The following is a 12,978-nucleotide window of genomic DNA, read 5'->3' as shown; positions in this document are numbered from 1 at the left end:
TCTTCCATAGGAGGCAAAGTAGGACCTGCCAAGTGAGAAAAGGTAGATGCAGGGCTGGGTGGCCAAAAGCAATGATAAGCGTGCACAGAAATCAAAGCTTTCCATAATGAGCTTCTAGATGTATAAACTGTTTAATTCAATATATCTTAAACACCAGAATTTATTGAGTTGCTATAGATGAAAACCAATAGTTAAACCTCTCTTTAACTCTACTCCACAGAAACAAATCTTTTCAGGGTTCTTAGTAATTTTTAAGAGTGCAAAAGGGTCCCAAGAACAACAACAAAAAAAATTGAAAACCAGCTGCTCTAGACCTTTTATGCAAATAAAGAAAGAAACAAACAAACAAAAAACAAACCTCACCAAGCTACTTTGATAAGCTACTTTGATTTAACCAGAAATACAGAGGGCTATAAGAATCTAAAAGATGAAAAACTTATTGTCAAGGATCGCCTTCCGGGGCTTCCTTGGTGGCTCAGTGGTAGAGAATCTGCCTGCCAGTGTTGAAGACAGGTTTGATCCCTGGTCCTGGAAAAGTCCGCCTACAGTGAAGTGACTGAGCCCCTGCACCACAACTATTGAGCCTGTGCTCTAGAGTCTGGGAGCTGCGATGACTGAGCCCATGGGCTGCAACCACTGAAGCCCTAGCACCCTAAAGCCCGTGCTCTGCAACAAGAGAAGCCACTGCAATGAGAAGCCTACTCATGAGAACTGGAGAGCAGCCCCTGCTTGCCGCAACTAGAGAAAACCCCGTGCAGCAACAAAGACCCCGCACAGCCAAAAACAAATAAATAAATAGAATTTTTTTTAAAGGATCACCTTCCATTTGTACCACTGAAGTCTTACTAAAATAATTAGAAAATTAAGGCTATAATAAGAGATACCTTACCTCAGAGAACCCAATACCACAGGAGCAAATGTGATGGATGGCTATATAATCTGCAATACCATTCTCTTTTTCTACTATAAAAATGTAACTTTTTTATAGCCACCGGGGTAAAAACCTACACTTCTTGGCTTTCTTGGAATCAGATGTGGCCATGTTACCAAGTTCTGGCCAACGGGGTGTGAACACAAGTACTGTGATCAAAGTCTGGATCCTGCCTTTAAAGAAAGGGTCATGGCCTTCACCCATCCTACTCTTCCCTTCCCATCGGCTGGAATGCTAACCTGCAGCTGAGCCATCTTTGGCTTATGAGAATGAGCCTTAGCGAATCGAGAAAAGGAGCACGCTAGTTTGCTTACACTCAGACCATTATGACAAAGGTAAGTTTCTGTCTTACCTAATACTTTGTTTAGATCTGTATATTGACAAATGCGGTAAGTTTAACCTAAAAGGGTAGTTCAGTATAACCCAAGGGAGACGACTGCCATGACTGCTAAGAATATACCTTCTCCATCACCCTTCCCCAACCCTGGTGGCAGCACTCTGCCTGTCCTGCCTCCACACCTTTGCTCCAGGTACCAGAAGCCACAAAAAAACACTCCTTCCCTCTTTCATCCCCACAGCACACCTAAATCCTGTCCATCCTCTAAGATCCACTTATCATCTACAAGTTTCAGACTGCTTCTGAGTTGATACCATGTTATCCTTCAAACTAGCAGATATTATAAGCAAAGCCCAAAGGCAACATATGGTGGTGATAAATATTTAATTTTGTTGTCACAGTAAGTTTAGAAATTCTAATTTAGTTATCAACATTTAAAAACTGAGAGATTTCATATAAAAATTCAGATTAAAGCTTCTCTTAAAAAAAAAAATCAGAGAATCTGGCTCCACTGAGCCTGATACTTGGAACACTTGTTATTATTTGTCTTCTATCCTAAGTTTCTAACAGTGCTTCCTACATAATAAGGTCTATATATACACTCACATAAATACACACACATAAATACACACACACACACGCATGCATGCTCAGTTGCTTCAGTCATGTCCAACTCTTTGGGACCCCATGAACTATAGCCTGCCAGGCTCCTCTGTCCATTGGATTTTCCAGGCAAGATTACTGGAATGGGTTGTCAAGCCCTCCTACAGGGAAATCTTCCCCACCCAGATATTGAATCTGCATCTCCTGCATTGCAGGTGGGTTCTTTATCCACTAAGCCACCTGGGAAGCGCCCCCGCCCACCCTCCACATACAATTTGTTGAACAAATGAAAATGTAATTCCCTTAAAGTATACAGTACACTTCCCATCACATTCCCTGGAATATAACAAAAGCTTACTAAATATTTGGCTGTAGATCTGTGTTAAAATGTATCTTCCAAAGGTGCTAACCAGCCTTTAAGAACTTACAGGTGGCTCATTTAATTGTCTTAATAGTCAATTTATTAATTCAATCCTATATTCATTCAACAAACATGGACTGAACACCTAGAACGTGCCAGGCATTATTCTATGTATGTGGAGGCCATCAGTGAACAAAACTGGCAAAGATTTCTGCTCTTGTGGAGCAAACATACAGAGAATAAACCTGTTCAATAAATAAACTGTATAGAAGCTGGAAGGTAATACGTACTATTGAAAAAAAAGTAAGAAAATCAGGAATGCTGCAGAGGGCATCTGTCAGGCAGCAGGTAATAAATGGCACTTTCAAGATAGGTATCACTTTCAAGGGTTTCCCAGGTGGCTCAGTGGTAGAGAACCCACCTACCAATGCAGGAGATACAGGAGACGTGGGTTTGATCCATGAGTTGGGAAGATCCCCTGGAGAAGGAAGTGACAACCCACTCCTGTATGCTTGCCTGGAGAATTCCATGGACAGAGGAGGCTGGTGGGCTATACAGTCCATGGGGTTACAAAGAGTTGGACACGACTGAGCAGGCACGCACACACACACACACACACACACACCCCACTTTGAAGCCAAAAAGAAGCAGGGGCTTGAAGGAGATGAGGATTAGGAAAGAGCCAGTGCAGATGCCCTAAAGTGGCAATGCGTCTTTTTGTGTGTTTGAGAAAAAGCAAGAGAAGCGGGGTGAACGGAGAGGAGAGTGGTGGGACATGAAACAAGAGAGGTAAGGAAAGTAAGAGGTCACCACAAGGTCACCAAACAGACTTTCACTTTTACTCAGAGTTAAATGGGGAACTATTTAGGGCTATGGGCAAATGAGGGACATCCATGGCGGTATAATTTAAAAAGTGACTGTGGGTGTGCTATTGAAAACGGACTGTGGGCAGCAAGGGAGGGAAGACGTGGTGGCGCCTTGCTGACTGCAGTGGATCAAGCCAATATGATGTCTAGTATTTCCTCCGTTTCCAGCAGAAGGAAAGACAACTTAAGTGCCGTAATAAGAAGCAAATGGTCCTTGAAGGAAGGAAGTAATCCATGTAACATCAATGACAGGAGAGTTGGCATGATGCTGGAAATGCTGTCTTCTCCAGATCCTCACACTTCAACACTTATCATGGGAGGACAGACTGAAGGTGACCTCGAGTGCCAGAGATAAGATAAACCTTGCATTTGGAGGATCAGAAATACACAGAAACAGGACACCCCAGAGGATGCCAAAGGCACAGGGAAAGGACTCGACATCATACCCAAATAAAATATAAAGTCCCTTTTCAAAGTGGAGGCTCTGGGACTTCCTGGCGGTCCAGTGCACTCCCAATGCAGGGGGCCTCGGTTAGATCCCTGGGTGAGGAACTAGGATGGTTCTGTAACTAAGACTCAGCACAGCCTAAATATTTTTTTTTTTAAGTGGAGGCTCCAGGAACACATAGTGCAAAGACAGCCTTTGGCTTCAGCTTGGGTGTGAGTCCCAACTTCAGTATCTACTTGCTAGTCATCCTCATTGGACCCTCCCAGGCTCACTTCTCTCATTCACAACTGGGATCCTCACCACTCCGTCAATTCAGAGTGGTCTGTGCCATGCTGTACTTAGTCGCTCAGCTGTGTCTGACCCTTTGTGACCCCATGGACTGTAGCCACCAGGCTCCTCTGTCCATGGGGATTCTCCAGGCAAGAATACTGGAGTGGATTGCCATTCCCTCCTCTATACCCTTCTTGACCCAGGGATCGAACCAGGTCTCCCACATTGCAGGCAGATTCTTTACCATCTGAGCCACCGCGGAAGCCCAAGAATACTGGCTTGGGTAGCCTATCCCTTCTCCAGGGGATCTTCCTGACCCAGGAATCGAACCAGAGTCTCCTACACTGCAGGTGGACTCTCTACCAGCTGAGCTACTAGGGAAACCCTCAGAGTGGTCTACAACTAATCAAAAACATTCATCAGGAATGCCTGATTTAGTCCCAACCTGCTCCCTACTCTCTGCTCCCAGAAGAGCCCATATTCCCGAAGCTTGCTGCTGCTGCTGCTAAGTCGCTTCAGTCGTGTCCGACTCTATGCGACCCCATAGACCGCAGCCCACCAAGCTCCCCCGTCCCTGGGATTCTCCAGGCAAGAACACTGGAGTGGGTTGCCATTTCCTTCTCCAATGCATGAAAGTGAAAAGTGAAAGTGAAGTTGCTCAGTTGTATCCGACTCTAGCGACCCCATGGACTGCAGCCTACCAGGCTCCTCCGTTCATGGGATTTTCTAGGCAAAAGTACTGGAGTGGGGTGCCATTGCCTTCTCCGTCCTGAAGCTTGATAACATCTAAACTACAGCCTTGTGATACATTTAGCCTGTAAGATACCTCTTGAAAGTTCTTTTTGTTTTAGAGCTCCTGTTTTCTTGCCTTTATCTCTGGACTGTAGGTTCTAAAGACACAACATATTTCCTCTTTGAATGGACCTTTTAAAGTGTAAAGAGTCCTCTCTCTGTTCATCCTCACATACAACACTGTGGGGGAATCAGGCACAGAAGGAGTATCGGGACCATATATTTACAATGAGCACACGGAGACCAACCCCGGCATCCATGGAACAGCTAACAAGTAGCTCCAAGAACCATCTGAGCAATTCCTGACTGTGCCCAGAGGAGGTGGGGCAAAAATCAAATCTCAGCCAAGAGTGGCCTGGGAAGGGGCACAACCCTCTCCAAACTGATACAGCTTTGACTTTTACTCTCTCTATGCCCTCAAGGTATTTATTACACCCAACACCAGGATCCTTCTGGGTTCAGGGTCCCATCTGGATGGCTGTGTCTCAACTGCCCCCAAGGAAATGTGGAAGCAGCTTTACGATCTTGCACTTTATAGCCAGGAGCAAGTAATGCCAAGAATAAGAGGAAAATGTCCAACTGGTTAACACAGTGTTTCTTTTGAGCCTTAATTTTTAATTCCCTTAATTTTCCTTCTTTTTCTTACTGTGTGTGTGTGTGTGTAAGCTCAGGATCCTAACTTCCTTGCACACACAGAACCAGATTTTCCAGAATACAAAGTATAGAATACAGACCAACCAGGCAGTGAACAGTCTCCTTAGCGACGGGGCACACACGACAGCAGAGAGACCTTGGCACAAACATGTCATTGGCTCCCTGGCACTCCTTTCAGACTGACTGCTGTACAGAACTGGATAAGCAGGTGTAGGCTGCTGGCAGGTGAGAGAGGCCAGAACACCTCACGCATGTCCTGGACTCTCATTTCTAATTGGTCAATCCAGCAGTCTTTCTTCTCCCCACTGGGTTATAGTTCATGTTTTCCAGGAAGAAAAGGGTGAAGTTTACAGCTGGAGATAAAGGAAATGATCATAACCCAGGCCGTGGGCTGCAGTGACCTAATCTGATTTAGATAAAAGGAAGCAAAGGGTCACTCCCATGCCTTTAATGACAGATGCAGAAAGATGGAGCTCCCGAGTCACACATTTACAGATTGGGACCTGCTTCAGGAAAAAAGAAAAAATGACCTAAGCCCATTCTTGCTATTTGGAAGGATTCAGACATTAAAACCCAAGATTATTTTTTTATACTTGAAAGTTATTTCTATGTAATATTTGTAGATCAGAAATATGCCATGACCCAGAGGATATCTTATTTGTATTAAAATATTGGTAAGATAAATGTGAAATTTGATCCAAATATGAGAATTAGCTTTTGTTGATTTTTTTATATGCTTGTTAAGTACTACATGCAAGTACTCATTGGGGATCAGGTGTTTGTCTCCTATCCCTAGGAGGATGTTGTGTTAGTCACTCAGCCATGTCTGACTCTTTGCAACCCTGTGGACTGTAGCCTGCCAGGCTCCTCTGTCCAAGGAATTCTCCAGACAAGAATACTGGAGTGGATAGCCGTCCCTCAACCCAGAGATCAAACCCAGGTCTCCTGCATTTCAGGCGGACTCTACCATGTGAGCCACCAGGGAAGCCCATCCTCAGAAGGATATCCAAAGGGAAACACACCTCGGCAGTGTAGTTTAGATCAATCGGCAGGAATGCAGTCGCTTCAGGAAAGATTATTAAATAAATCACCACACCCAACATATGTTTTAAATTACTGTGAGGTAAATCTAGGCCACTCTGAGTGCAATCAAGTCACACTTTGGGCCACAAAAGAATTATTTCTCATAGTGCAGTAGTTTTCGTTCTGACACCAGGAAGAAGTCGTTGCATAGTCTTAACCCAACAGTTCAGGCTTTGGGGGCATATACCTGTAGGAGATTCAAGCATCTACCACTTGTGAGACAGGAGTGCTATGGTGTCTTATTTAACTTTTTTGTGCACTTTATCTTCATCTATTAAATGGAGAGAAATAACAGCTTTCCAGAAGAACTGGAATGGAAATTTATTTAAAGAAACACACAAACAAAATTCTATTATAGTTCCTGGCTTGCAGTAGGAAGATAAAAAAAAATCAGCCCCTTTTCACAACAAATGGTTAGGAAAGTAAAGTGACACAGACTTTTATTATAGATATCAGAAATGACTAATATCTAACTACTTGCTTCATTGCAGTTAGCTTTTTGCCAGACACTGTCAGTTGTCTATCCAACAGCCGCCCACTCCTCCAACCCCCACCATTCTTCCTGCCAGCAGGGTCCAATCTCACTAGAGATACTCACTTTTCCAGACTCTGTGGCACTCAGGACTTGACTAGTTGACAGTTGACCAAATCTTGGACAAAGAGACAAGAAGGAAGCAATTTGTTGGGAGGACTCTGAGAGACTTTCATCTCAATACAAACAGACTGCAGAACATGTGCCTTTTCATCAGCTGGACATGTGTCTTCATGTAAAACTTGAAATGCAGCAGCCCTCTTGCAACCCAGATGGGTCAAGCCTAAGAGGCAGCTGGTGTGCGGAGGATGGCAGAGGTGGAGGGTGGAGGGAGCCTGGCTCCTTGCAGATACTGCTGAGCTGCTGAAGTTATCTTGAAACCACTCTCCTCTGAACTGTTATTGTGTAAGACAAGTACCATTGTCTAAGGCACTCTTAGGATTCCATAATCTGCCACCTAATTGATACAGGGTTACTCTGGCAATATAGGGAAGTACTGGTATTTACCTATGTGAATCCAGGGGTCAAAGTGGTGATTCTGAATATCAGTAAGACAAAGAAGGAGGAGAATTTTGTGAGATTGAACTGTCAAAGTAAATATTTCTAAGATAGTATATTTTTCTTTGATTAAAATATAAATAGTGGTAAAGAATTCACCTGCCAACGCAGGAGACCCAAGAGATCCCTGGGTTGGGAGGATCTCCTGGAGTAGGAAATGGCAACCAGTTCCAGTATTCTTGCCTGAAAAATTCCATGGACAGAGGAGTCTGCGGACTATAGTCCATAGGATTGCAAAGAGGTGGACATGACTGAGCAACTAAACACACACACACAATTCATTATACACTCTTTCTTGGTGACTCAGTCTTATTTCAATGTACCTGCTAATAGCAATGTTTCCCTCTATTTCTAACTTGCTTTCATCTAGAAAATCACTTAGAAAAATTACTTCACCAAACCGCTCTGACTTCAGTCTTTCTCTCCTGTTAGCCTAGCTCAATCACTGTAATTTAAGCTTATTCGTAAAACCAAAGCTGAACTGGACACAGGTCTGAAGGGATCTCCTGTATAGTCTCCTGTGATTAAACTATATGCTGATTACGATGACTGCTACATGATTTATAATTTGGTTGCTCAAAAATCATCTTTCTTACCTTTTTTCCCCCTCCACTTCCTTCTAGATAAGAGCAAGCTGAGTTCTGTGAAGGTGAGGTAAGACTATGTATATCACCTTTAATTCAGCAAAAGCTATCACAATAATAATACATAGGGCTTCTCTGGTGACTCAGATGGTAAAGAATCTATCTACAATGCAGGAGACCTAGGTTTGATCCCTGGGTGGGGAAGATCTGCTGGAGAAGGAAATGGCAACCCACTTCAGTACTCTTGCCTAGGAAATCTCATGGACAGGGGAGCCTGGCAGACTACAGTCCATGGGTTCGCAAAGAGTCAGACACGACTGAGCGACTAACACACACACAACTAACCGAAAGCTTTCCTTCTCTGGTTAACTGAAATCATGTACTAACCCCCGTGAGCTCAGTCCTCACAATAGCTTTATCAAACAGGAGGCAGTTGAGTCTAGACATTTGATATCCAACCTCCAGGGTCAACCACAGGAGTTCAAATTCCAATTCCAATCACTAACTGCGGGGTCACAGCTACCCAAATGTCAAAGTGGGACTGATAACAGTAAGGAAGGAAAGAGCTGTTGAGAAGGTAAAGTGAGAAAATGCTTGTGAAACCAACGTGGCAGGAGGCTTGGTGGCAGGAAGCACTCAACAACTGATAATGATCATCATCTCCATTTTAAAGGGTAGAAAACTAGAGCCTAGAATAGGTAAGCAAGTGAACTAAGTGGTGAAGTGAAAGTGAAGTCGCTCAGTCGTGTCCGACTCTCTTCGACCCCATGGACTGTAGCCTACCAGGCTCCTCTGTCCATGGGATTTTCCAGGCAATAGTACTGGAGTGGATTGCCATTTCCTTCTCCAGGGGATCTTCCCAACCCAGGGATCGAATCCAGGTATCCTGCATTGTAGACAGACGCTTTACCATCTGAGCCACCAGGGAAGTACAACTAAGTGGTGAAGCAAAGACTTAAAACTAGGTGTGTAAGATCCCAGAGTTCCTACCATTAGTCACACAGTGATACTGGCAATTCACATTTAATAGTTAATGATGAAATCATGGGAAGGTCAAATTCTTGGCCTTCGGATAAGAGCAGTAGCCTTTATTGCAGAAACGAGACTTCAGTTTGGCATTACTAGTATCTGATTCATAGTCTTTTTGCTGCCAGAAAGTAAAAGGGCATCCATTCCCTCCACTTGTTTCTTAGGCAGGATGATTCAATGTCTGTGGACTGAACACCTGGAATACGTAGTTAAGAAATTCAATGTATGGCTTCCCTGCTGGCTCAGCAGTAAAGAACTGGCCTGCCAATGTAGAAGACACAGGTTTGATCCCTGGTCTGGGAAGATCCTATGTGCCGTGGGGAAACTGAGCCCGCGTGCCACAAACTACAGCCTGTGCTCTAGAGCCCAGGAGCTGCAACTGCTGAAGTCTGCACAGCGTAGAGCCTGTGCTCCGCAGCAAGAGAAGCCTGGGCACCAAAGTGAAAGAGTGGCCCCCACGGGCTGCAACTAGAGAAGAGCCTTCAAAGCAATGAAGACCCAGCACAGCCAAAAATAAGTAAATAAATAAACATTAAAAGAAAAGAAATTCAATGCATAATTATCTAACCAAGAGAGTTCAACTTAAAATATTTGCTGGTTTTTAATATAAATTCTAAGTTGTGGTATTCAAATTACTTGGCCATAAGAAAGAATGAAATAACTGCCTCTGTAGCAACATGGATGAACCTAGAGATTATCCCACTGAGTGAAAAAGCCGTATTATATGATATCAGTTATACGTGGAATCTAAACAGTAATACAAATGAACTTATTTACAAAACAGAACAGACTCAGAGATAGAACACAAACTTCCCAAAGGGGAAATGGAGGTAGGGATAAATTAGGAGCAGGGAATTAACAGATATACAATACTATATATAAAATAGATAAATAACAAGTACATCAATGTCACATAACTTATAATGGATGAGAATTAGAAAAAAATACATATGTATAAATGAATTGGTTTTCTGTACATCTGAAACTAAGATGATATTGTAAATCAACTATACTTCAATACAAAAATAAAATAAATTGTGATACTCAAAAGGCATTTCATATGCTCATAAATGTACTAATTCATGATTCTGTTGTATTTTTAAATGAGATGATTCAATTAATATTTTCATAAAACAATAAAAACTTCATAAAACATTTGGAAAATGAATTTGAAGTGCTGGGAAGAAATGCAGCTAATTTGTCACCATAAATTCACAAGAGCCTAATTGTGTTATCTTGCTGTTAAAATACTAAAATTTCCTAGAAATTATGCATTCTAAAGATAAGCTGCCCATAAACCACCAAACTCTAATATCCACTTGAACATACTTCCCTTTTATTGTAATTTGCTTTTAAGAAAATACCATCCAGAAGTTATCTAATTCAATAAAGCATAATGAATCAGAAATAAAATTGCTAAATATCATTTTCTTTGCCTGCCAGATGCCTGAAGCCCAGAGATGAGGTCAGTCCTTGGGCATTATTAATCAATTTTATTTAATTTTCATGTATTTTCTAAGGGCAGTACATGAACGAGATGAATTTAATCCAGCACTATTTTCAAAAGCAAAACCTCTCCTAGAATACCTCTCATCCACCGCTTCTCCAGGGTTCCTCAACCACAGGAAATATTCTAACTGTTCAACATATTTCAGTAGACAGCTGCAGTCACATTTCTGGTTTTGAACTAGACAATCTCTTCAATGCAGTGGACAAAATCCAAACAGGCTGTGTCCCTCCAAAAGTTTCCCTGGCAGATTACTTTTAAATGCTCAAAAAATTCCCTATACTGCCAATTGTGTCCTTAGTCGTTCAGTCGTGTCCGACCCTTTGTGACCCTATGGACTAAAGCCCATCAAGGTCCTCTGTCCATGGGACGTTTCAGGCAAGAACAGTGGAGTGAGATGCCATTTCCTCCTCCAGGGAATCATCTCCTATGTCTCCTGCATTGCAGGTGGATCCTTTACCGGCTGAACCACCAAGGAAGCCCCTGCTGCTGCTGCTGCTAAGTCGCTTCAGTCGTGTCCGACTCTGTGCGACCCCAGAGACGGCAGCCCACCAGGCTCCGCTGTCCCTGGGATTCTCCAGGCAAGAACACGGGAGTGGGCTGCCATTTCCTTCTCCAATGCATGAAAGTGGAAAGTGAAGTCGCTTCAGTCATGTCCGACTCTGTGCGACCCCACGGACTGCAGCCCACCAGGCTCCTCCGTCCATGGGATTTCCCAGGCAAGAGTACTGGAGTGGGGTGCCATTGCCTTCTCCAATGCATGAAAGTGGAAACTGAAAGTGAAGTCGCTCAGTCGTGTCCGACTCTGTGCGACCCCACGGACTGCAGCCCACCAGGCTCCTCCGTCCCTGGGATTTCCCAGGCAAGAATACTGGAGTGGGGTGCCGTCGTCTTCTCCCAGGGGAGCCCCTATGTATTGCCAAAATCACTAGCAAGTGGCAGTCCAGCCCACTGTTTCTCTTTGCACACCCCACTCACTTCCTATTTTCCTTCCCTGCAGCTGACATCCCTCCACTCTGATGTAGTTTCCTCTGAGTGTGGTTCCTGGGCCACCTGCAGCATAATTACTCAGTAGAGGAGGAGGGTGGTTGTTAACAAGAAACAGATTTCTATGCCTCACCGAGTCAGAATTTCTGGGAAGGGTGCCCCACAGATCTCTATTTTTATCAAGCGCCCCAGAAGATCTTTATGTTCATTGAAACCTAAGGCTCAGTGCATTAGGAAAAAGTTCTCTAAGACAGTTACCAATAACCTCTAAATGCCTGGCCTTGATCAGCTGAACAGTACCTACTCTAGAACAAACTCCTGCCTCATTTTAAATGAAGTAGAGGTAGTTCCTTTCTCCTCCCACCTCCCTCACCTTTGTTGTTCAGTCACTCAGTCGTGTCTGACTCTTTGCGACCTCATAGACTGCAGAACGCCAGGTTTCCTGTCCTTCACCATCTCCGGAGCTTGCTCAAACTCATGTCCATTGAGTCGGTGATGCCATCCCACTGGCTCATCCTCTATCGCCCCCTTCTCCCCTTGCCTTCAATCTGTCCCAGCATCAGGGTCTTTTCTAATGAGTCAGCTCTTCCCATCAGGTGGCCAAAGTACTGGAGCTTCAGCTTCAGCATCAGTCCTTCCAATGAATACTCAGGACTGATTTCCTTTAGGATGGACTGGTTTAACCTCCTTGCAGGCCAAGGGACTCTCAAGAGTCTTCTCCAGCACCACAGTTTCAAAGCATCAATTCTTTAGCATTCAGCCTTTTTTTACTGTCCAGCTCTCACATCTGTACATGACTACTGGAAAAACAATAGCTTTGACTATATGGACTTTGGTAGGCAAAGTTATGTCTCTGCTTTTTAATATGCTGTCTAGGTGTGTCATTGCTTTTCTTTCAAGGAGCAAGTGTCTTTTAATTTCATGGCTGCAGTCACCATCCACAGTGATTTTGGAGCCCAAGAAAATAAAGTCTGTCACTGTTTCCATTGTTTCCCCATCTATTTGCCATGAAGTGACGGGACCGGATGCCATGATCTTAGTTTTTCGAATGTTGAATTTTAAGCTAGCTTTTTCTTTTAACACACTTTATGTTAAGTCTTTTCTCTTAATTATTCCATGTTTCTTTCAAGGCTTCAATTAAGGCTTAGTCTGAGCACTGTGTCTTCACTCCAGCCACTTTCACCATGGCATCCAACTGGGATTGAGTGAGAACTCAACAGTTCCAAGGTTAACTACCTCTTTCCCACAAGCATTCAGTTCAATTCAGTTCAGTCGCTCAGTCGTGTCCGACTCTTTGCGACCCCATGAATTTCAGCACTCCAGGCCTCCCCGTCCATCACCAACTCCCAGAGTTCACTCAAATTCATGCCCATCAAGTTGGTGATGCCATCCAGCCATCTCATCCTCTGTCGTCCCCTTCTCCTCCTGCCCCCAAT

The 12,978-nt window shown here is 43.7% G+C and overlaps 1 protein-coding gene across 6 annotated transcripts in view; it reads right to left on the bottom strand.

Annotated features, from left to right (window-relative positions):
* Positions 1-12,978, bottom strand: part of STAMBPL1 (STAM binding protein like 1) — a 53,144-nt gene that overhangs the window by 25,391 nt on the left and 14,775 nt on the right. Inside the window, exon 2 of one of the 6 annotated variants that reach the window (XM_070780445.1) lies at positions 6,944-6,995. The exons of the other annotated variants lie outside the window; for them this stretch is intronic. The gene's annotated coding sequence lies outside the window, so the exon portion shown is untranslated. The remainder of the gene's footprint in view (positions 1-6,943; positions 6,996-12,978) is intronic. 6 annotated transcript variants of the gene reach the window in all.

Source organism: Bos indicus, chromosome 26, assembly GCF_029378745.1.
Source record: "Bos indicus isolate NIAB-ARS_2022 breed Sahiwal x Tharparkar chromosome 26, NIAB-ARS_B.indTharparkar_mat_pri_1.0, whole genome shotgun sequence".
NCBI classification, from domain to species: Eukaryota; Metazoa; Chordata; class Mammalia; order Artiodactyla; family Bovidae; genus Bos; species Bos indicus.
This window is presented reverse-complemented; position numbering and strand designations above follow the sequence as displayed.